We start from the raw sequence: 8,639 nt of genomic DNA, 5'->3' as shown, positions 1-8,639 counted from the left end.
AAGGCGGCTGTTGGCTCTGTTTTTCCTACTGAACCCGGCGCAACTTTTCACTGCCGGCGATTCCAGAAGGATATGCTAGGGTGATGGTGGATGAAATAACGGAGGGATTTGAGGACCTCCAGCTTGACCACCCTACCGGTGAAGGGGAGACTCGGCTGGGTTCTGCTCTGAAGACTCCATGCCTATGGCGGAAGGAGCTCATCAACCTTCTGAACTGGATGCCTCCGCCTCCTCTTCCTTCTCCGGTGAGTCAGGGCACTCCGCCTCCTCCACCGCCTCCTCCTCCGACGAGTGACGATCAGGGCACTCGGCCGGCTCCTTCTCCGCCTGCGCCGGCGCGCCCGAGTAGCCAGCCTCCTCCTTCTCCGCCTCGTCAGCAAGGGCGGCAGAGACCTGCCGCCGCTCCGGCTGCTCCGGCGCGGCGTAGTCCTTCTCCTCCGCCTTGTAAGCAAGTAAAGAAGACAACCGCTCCGTCTGCTCTGCCGGCGTCTAGCAGTACAGCCAGAGGCGGGAGGACATACAGATTCGGTCCTTCTCTGAAGACTCCAGAGAAGTTACCATACGAGAGGACCCCGGAGGAGAACGCCGAGATTGCGCGAGAAGAAGTGAGGAACTTCTTTGAAGGGGTGAAAGCAAAGAAACATCCACCTCCAGAGGGGAAGGTAGATCCGGTGAAAGCGAAGCGCACTCTGGCTGCCCTGACAAAACCACCCAAGTCTCCGCCGAAAGGAAACTATGAGCGCATTATTGGAAAGGAATTTGCCGAAGCGGAGCGGTCGGGAAGTACTATCAGTGATCAAAGGCTAAAAGAACGACGAGCTGGGAAACAAATTGCCCAGCTCGGCGAACAAGCGAAGCAATCGTGCCCCCCGCTCAAGGTGCCTAGCGACATCGTCGCTAATGATCCGAGGATGGTGCCCGGTTATAGCAATCTTGGAGATTATCTGCCCGACGATGTACATTATGATTTCATGGAGGTGTAGATACAAAGATATGAGTACGGGAAGCCTCTCATCAAAGATGAAAGATCTCTATCAACGATGATGCGAAGATTGCATGATTGGTACTTGAAAATCTGCAGAGAGTCTGGGGGGAGGAGTACTTTGTATGTGAGAGTTAAAAAGGAGCATGACCTCGTTGGAATTGATCTGTTGCCTGTTCCATTTGAGGAGTTCTTTCAGTTTTTCAATCAATTGACCCTCGATAAAGCAACGGTCACAGGAGTCTGTAAGTAGTATTACTTCTGTCATTAAGTCTCTCTATATAGCTCAGCTCTTTCATTGCATGTATTTATAATTATCCTCACTATATTATGCAGATTGAAGATCGTCGAATTGAAGAAAAGACAAATAAGTGATATTGGGTTCATTAACACAAATATCATAAATGCAACTCAGGTTAAATTTCATGCCGCAGATACCGAGGCCAACTTGCTACGATCGTTGGTAATAAATGAAAACAAAGATATAATACTCTTTCCTGACAACTTCAAGTGAGTGTTACTGTCTTGTGTATATTTGGTTTCCCTTATATATTAGTCAAGGTTATAGTAATGTAATTGATGAGTTATGCATGCGTGTGCAGTTTCCACTATATTCTCCTAGAGATTAAGCTTGAGCAGGGACTAGTAACCTTCTTAGACTCAAGACGAAAAGATCCGCAGGACTATGCGGACATGACACAAATGCTCGAGAAGTAAGTTAAATCGATTATTATCCACCATATCAGCAACTTTGTTCATTTCCTGATATATCAAGTAATTGTTTTCTTTGTCTGGCAGGGTTTGGAAAAAATTCACCAAAAAAGCTCCGGGACTCCCGAAGAAGCTGCAATTTAGACACCCAAAAGTAAGTACTATAGTAGCATGTTCCGCGCATCTCCTATTGATTCAAGCGCTAGTTTCATCAATACCATTTGGCATTCTTGCTTATCAGTTTGATTGACCTCTATTTCTTGTAAAGTGGTTGTGGCAGGAACAAGAGAATGATTTCTGTGGATACTATGTTTGCGAGTCCATCCGCCACACGACCTGTGAGCGGGGCTACTCCGACGAACAATATGAAGTGCGTAAATAACAACATTCACAATTTTATTTTATTACCATCATTTGTGTTGAGTTTTATTCATTTATATATATATATATATGTATGTATTGACCCCCTTCTTCAAATCAGATGTTTCGAAAGCGGGATGAACTCCTAGCACCAGCTCGCATACGAGCAATTCAAGAGGAATTTGCGGCATTCTTTCTTGACCACGTGATCGCTGAAGACGAAGAATACTATGTGGACCATGAGTCCGTATGTTAGAAGATTATATTTGTAAGAGATAATTATTGTATATATGTAGCCGGTAGTGTCGGATAGATATACGGGAACTTGTTGTTCGACCAATCTCTCGAAGAAGGAGAGGTGGTCGATATCACTTCTCTCTGTATGCATATATGTTCACGACGATCTTCTGTTTCCTTCGTTTGCTTACTAGCTAGCTAGCGTGTCTAGTCATCTCTATACGTATGTATAGTACGTAGCGTCGACCAAGCACGGACATAAGAGAGGACACTTCTCTTTATTAATTATAGCTAGCTAACACAATATATGAAACACCTAAATTAACCCCCCAAAACCCCCAACCCCCCTTTTCAAAAAACAAAACAAAAACCCCAGCCACAGAAATGCTGACGCGTGGATGCCTATTGGTCCCAATTGGTGCCACCAACCGGGACCAAAGGCCCTCCTGCCTGGGCTCCGCGCACAGGCCACGTGGAGGCCCATCTGTCCCGGTTCTGGATTGGGACTAAAGGGACAAGGCATTAGTACCGATCCTTTAGTCCCCGTTCAGGAACCGGGACAAAAGGCCCTTACGAACCGGGACAATATGCCCTTTTCCTACTAGTGGGAAGACAACTTATTTACACTAGTGTCTCAAAAAAAAAACTTATTTACACTAAAAAAAATTGCTGAAGACACCCGTGCTTGTGGTCGGTTTTCTTTTACTATTTAGCAGCATGCGTCATGGTGATATAGTGTGCGATTCTTGTGGATCTCCTTTTTTCCACTTCCCTCCAGTGTGCACCTACAATGTTAATACTGCATTCAGTTCTTAGTTTCAGACTAGATACTTGATACTTGTCTAGATAACAATATTTCATGTCTGGGGTGAAAACACTTATACTGACCTTTATTGGTTGGGATCAGCAACGACGAATTTGTATTGTTACTTTGTTGAAGGTGTTGCCTGCCAGTTGTTATGATGGGCTTCATTGGCTGGTCTCTACAACCAGGATGAAAATCCTTGTCTAGGCCCTCAGCGGTCGGACATGGTGATGTTTACCCCTTCCTGAAGGTGTTGCTCCAAAAGAAGTTAGCTTAGTTGTACATGTTTTTCATTTCTTGTAATAGTTCGGTCATGATAGTCTTGTTTTGTACTTTGCTCAATAATTAATAAAAATATGACTGTGTGCATCACAATGATGCGTGAGCCTGGGGTTTAACCTTCTTTTCAAAGAAAGAAACTAGTCTAGATAACAAATCTGTTCTGGATCTCTACCGCTTATTTATAAAGCATCCACCAAGAAAAGCTCAAAGGTGAGCGTTGAGGGAGGCCCTCCTTGAGGATGCTTGGGTCTCTAAGATGAAGATCACTGTCAACTTCTCCATGGCTAACCTTAGGCAATAAATTGCCTTTTGGCCTCTCATCCAAGATTATTATCAAAAGCGGGCATGGGAGCAGTTTGGATTCCTACAAAGCACACCCCCCCCCCCTCCCCTTGTTTGTGTCCGGTTTAAGGGAAAAAATACGGCCGGACCGCACTAAATGATTTCCGCGGTCCGGACAGCAAGGTATGAATGGATGCGGAGGCTTGACGGTCGGTGTTGGAGATGCCCTAATGAGATACACGAGAGCAACATAGATATTTCTGTTGTTTCATTGCCGTAATGCTAGTGACCAAAAAAGGGAACAGAGCAAGCAAGTTTTTCTTCCTTCGAGAAAACTTTCTATCTATTCATCAACTATCAAAGTAGTACAAAGAACACGGGAAGTAAAAAAATACATCCAGATCCATAGACCACCTAAGAAAACTACAAGCACTGAAGCGAGCCGAAGGCACGCCGCCATTTTCTCCCCTCCCTTATCGGAACCAGGCAAACCTTGTCGTAGTTGATAGTCGGGAGGTCGTCATGGTAAGGCCTCATAGGACCAGTGCACCAGAACAGTAACCGCTGTCAATAAAGAGAAGTGTAAATCAGAAGATCCAACCTGTAGACACACAAACACAGGCGAACGAAGACAAGATTCACCAAAGACAAGCGCTGAGATCCATCGAATACAAGCGCCGACCGAATGCTGTCGAAGAGAGCACGCAAGTTGATCAACAAGTCCAGAGTAAACACGGTAGCAGCTTTGGATTACCGTAGCCGGATACGCGAGATCCAGCGCATGCCGCATTTCACAGAAAGGTCCTGCTAGATATGGTGCTCGTGTGTACGTTCGATGCCATAACGAATTGATTTCCTTTCTGAAGTTTGTAGCAGGTGCACTGGCACGGGTGATGGAGAGTCCAAAAGCGTCCAAACCAAATAATTTTGGACTGTCGCTGGCCTCTCCCACCTGCACTTGTCCGGCGAGGCAGAGGACACGAAAGAGGCGTGGCAAGAGTACAACGCAAGAGCTCCTTTTGGCCACACGAAACAAACAAACAAACAAAAGTGAGGGAGGGAGAGTATATGAAATGAACCCATACGTTACGCGGACAGAGAGAGGAGCCAAAAAACCAAAAGATTGCTTGGTCGCGGCCGCTGTCCCGTAGCGTGCTTCTGGGCGTCGCCCACTGGCTGTCTCGTTGGACGCATCGCAAATTCCTTCACCGGCCACCACGGCACCGCCTACTCGTGTCGTGTCCCCGTCAACCGTGCTTGTCCTGGGAGGGAGGCTCTGATTTGTGCTTGTGCTTGGCAGCATGCGCCAAAGCGGCATGGCGTGAGATTCTTCAGGATCTTGTTTGTTCACTTCCCTCCTGTCCCGTGCACCGACTATCACTTTTTTTTTTGCGGGTGCACCGACTATCACTTCTTAATTCTAGTATTAGATGCTAGTGCTTCACACTAGTCTACACACCCAATCAGGCTCGTGTTTGTTGGGATTAAACTTGCTACGTGCATGCATGTGCCGTGTCTGCTCAGTGCTCATACTCATAGTACGCCCTCCTGTTTTGGTTCAGATTGATGCACACATTTTAGTTGTGAAGTGATATAACGATTGGGTCGTTTCGTGGCACTATCGATCTTTTTTTTCAATCTTTCCACTCAATCATACTGTACAATATTGCTGCTCGAGACCCTGCCACTGGACGAAGAAGGGCTAAGGGCCTCTTTAATTCAAAGGATTTTCATAGAATTTTTGAAGGATAAGAATCCTTCGGAATTTTTCCTGCATTGATCGTTTGATTCGCAGGATTAAACCCCATAGAATTTTTTCTTATGGATTCATTTGAACTACATTTCATAGGAATTGTAGCATCCACTTCAATCTCTTGGAAGAAATCCTTTATACTACATATACTAAATCTAGACCCGTTTAAATTTTCTGGATTGTTTGACTTTTTTGGCAGTTTGAACTGGTAAATAGGGTGATGACACGTGCTATTTCGTTGGGACCTGGATGGGTAAGCTTCTGGGGTGCACGCTGCGTTTTCTGCAATTTAATTCCTGGTCAAACATGGGCCCTGTCGGTTGAACACCGCTGTATTCTTGGCTGCATGCACGTGGTTCGTGGGGGTGATTTGTTGACCATATGCATGTACTGATGGATCGTTGGGGCAGTGTATGATATGTGGGGTAGCATGCATGGTTCAATCTGTCTTCCGTACGTGTCGCCGGTTGATTATGTGGACGTCTCCTGATGCTGTGATGCGTGTGTGCGTGTCGGTTTGGTTGTGTATGTGTTATTTTACTGTGCAGCCACGTTGTCAATTTGTTCAGATTGATATTCCTAGGTTGGCACGTGTGCAGTTTCCACAATTCTCGAGCGGTGCCGCTGTTGCCGTATTCTCTAGATGTCGCTGTTTAGTTCGTGTCGTTGGTACTCTGGTTACTCTATAAATAGGTGTTCGACCGTGTTGCTTCTCCCAGCCTTGCACGTCGTGGTCTCCATTCACATAGATGGATCGTGGTAGGCCTTGCTGAAGTGGCCTCTGCCGTCCGGGTCGTCCTTCTAGAATTCGCGGTGCAGTTATTAGGTGTATCGATCTGCATCATCTCCATCATCCGGGTCGTCCTCATGCGATCCGTGGGATAGTCATTGGGCGTAATGGTCGGTGATGCCATGGTGCGTCCATGTCGGGACCTCGTGTGGGTGATCGTCTGTCCGATGATGATTTACTATGTGAGGGCCGTCCTGCTGTTCATCGTGTCGTTGGCTCTGCATCTACTGGTTAGTCCAGTCTCTATTTGGTCTGTTTTGTGTTAATTCTTTTATGCATTCACATCAAAGTAATTAAGGTATTTGCCTGGATGTTCCGTGTAGGGGTTCGAGGTCAGACTTCATCTGCTGCTGATTTGCGTCGACGGCACAAAGAGATCCGACTGGGAAACGTCCTGTTAATTGCGATGTTGGTGAGTATGCGTGGGTTCTTGCCTTGCTTGGTTTGGATTGGGTTGCCTGTACATGATTGATATGTACCTTCTCTATTCTTTGTTAATAGGTTGTGTTGTTTCTGGTTAGTTGCAGATCACGCGGAGCCGTTGTGTGCACTCAACCTTCTACTACTTTGTGTGTGCTATTTTGTATTACAGGTTATCAGGCTTAGATCTGCTTGCATATTCCTTCATTGTTTTGTGTCAGTTTGATATGAATACGTAGCCTACCTTATGTATTGGAAACTGTTGTTGAAACCGTTGCTGGGTGATGTCCAGTTCGAGGAATGGCTGCATTTGTGTTTGCATTCATGTGTTTATAGATCAATGTTAGTACTAACATATTGAGTGACATCACGTAATCTTGCCGATTTTTAATCTCATACTAGTAAGCTTGCACGTGCAACGCACGTCTCTGCTAATGCTCTTTTCGAAGATAGATCCACTCCCAATCATATACACCTTGTCTACATGTCTCGTACCACCGTATATTTATAGTTGTTGATGGTAGTATAAGATGACACACACACAAAAAACAGCCAAGGTAACATTCACCATATAGGCCCGAAACCATGTTTTCAGGCCCTTACATCTAGCAAGAGAGGTTCAAAGTTGTTTTATGTCATTTTTTTCATAACTTGTCTCCATATAAATAGAGGTCATTGATGGTACTTTCAAAGACTGAACATTTTGATTTATCACAAACTACATAAAATAGATATGTGTGAACACCATGTATTTTGGGATCAGTGTTGCAACTTGCAAATTATACCTTTCTCCCCAAGAAATTTACAAAGGTATGCATCAATGTTTGATTCTGCAATGTCAGATGCGAAGAAAGCACTCGTACATTTTCAAGGCAACATTATTTCCAATCAAACGTCATGCACATTGCCTGGCTTCTTTTACCCTGGAGATGAATTCATCCAGAGAATCTTGTAGACCATCCATCACATTGTTTTGCCTGCAATTCCAGTATGTACAAGTACAGCACCATTCAACAGGGTGCACATGCACAGAAAAAGAAGTAAAAGAGACAAGTTGGGAGTTGTACATTACTAACTGAAAATGATCTTTTATCCATTTTCTTAAAAGATTCCCTTATTGTTGATTCTTCTTGGTAAGTAAAAGTAGGAAGACAAGATTGTGGTGGAAGGTTTTCTTTCTTGTTCTCTCTACCTGTGAACTGTAGGAGTGATAAAATGGTTTATTTTCCTTTAAGCAGTAAAATTTTACTTGAGCACACAAGTGAAAATATTTTAATTTAGAATCTATAAATAATGATACTGTTTGCTTTGGGCAAAAGGATTGCGAAGTATTGGTTGAGGCGCGGTCTGTATTTCATTTCTATGGTTCCACAAATGATAGAAGCAAAAATCTCTCATTAATTGATGGTCGGACTTCTTAGATTCAGGTAAGCTGAAAAATCAAAAAACAATCAAGAGAACACAGTATTTACTATTGTGGAAAAAAAAAGAATGTCATTCCTATTCACATTTAATGAGAGCAATCTCCAGTTCTCTCTAAGTGCTTAAAAGGCAGTGAAACATGTGTGAATGAAAAAAGAATATACATAGTAGATATAAACTTTAACCGTTGGCTATGTTTGTTCACTTATATGATCACAATAAGTAAATGTATCTTGTTGTTCATAAATAAAGCAAAACATATCATGTGTCGAAGTATATGCTAATTATGAAATAAATGCCAATCATGTAATCAGATATGATAAGCACACAAGCAAACATAAATGGAATGACATGGCATGAAATCTCTAGCCAGGTTTTCTTTTTAATACCTGGAAGAAGAATCTGGCTGGTCTCTTTCAATTGCACCTCCAACTTTGTTCGGTGACAGCGACGTGGAGTTTGGACAAGATTCCCTGAGAGCATAAGAGAAATCGTGAAGAAATTATTTTTACCTATGCAATAGTTAGAACATGCTCCTATTGATCAGTACTAAGATGAAGCCTTGCAATTTGGTGTTGCTACCTAAAAGGACAGC

General features: G+C 44.0%; 1 long non-coding RNA gene across 1 annotated transcript; it reads left to right on the top strand.

The window, feature by feature from the left end:
- The first annotated feature begins 6,142 nt into the window (after positions 1–6,142).
- On the top strand, positions 6,143–7,775 carry LOC125549293. The gene is made up of 3 exons (XR_007301305.1): positions 6,143–6,432; positions 6,526–6,614; positions 6,724–7,775. It is a non-coding gene; the product is annotated as an uncharacterized LOC125549293 (long non-coding RNA).
- The last annotated feature ends 864 nt before the right edge of the window (positions 7,776–8,639 follow it).

Source organism: Triticum urartu, chromosome 3 (assembly GCF_003073215.2).
Source record: "Triticum urartu cultivar G1812 chromosome 3, Tu2.1, whole genome shotgun sequence".
NCBI lineage: Eukaryota > Viridiplantae > Streptophyta > Magnoliopsida > Poales > Poaceae > Triticum > Triticum urartu.
The sequence above is the reverse complement of the archived record's forward strand: the minus strand, read 5'-3'. Positions and strand labels throughout refer to the sequence as shown.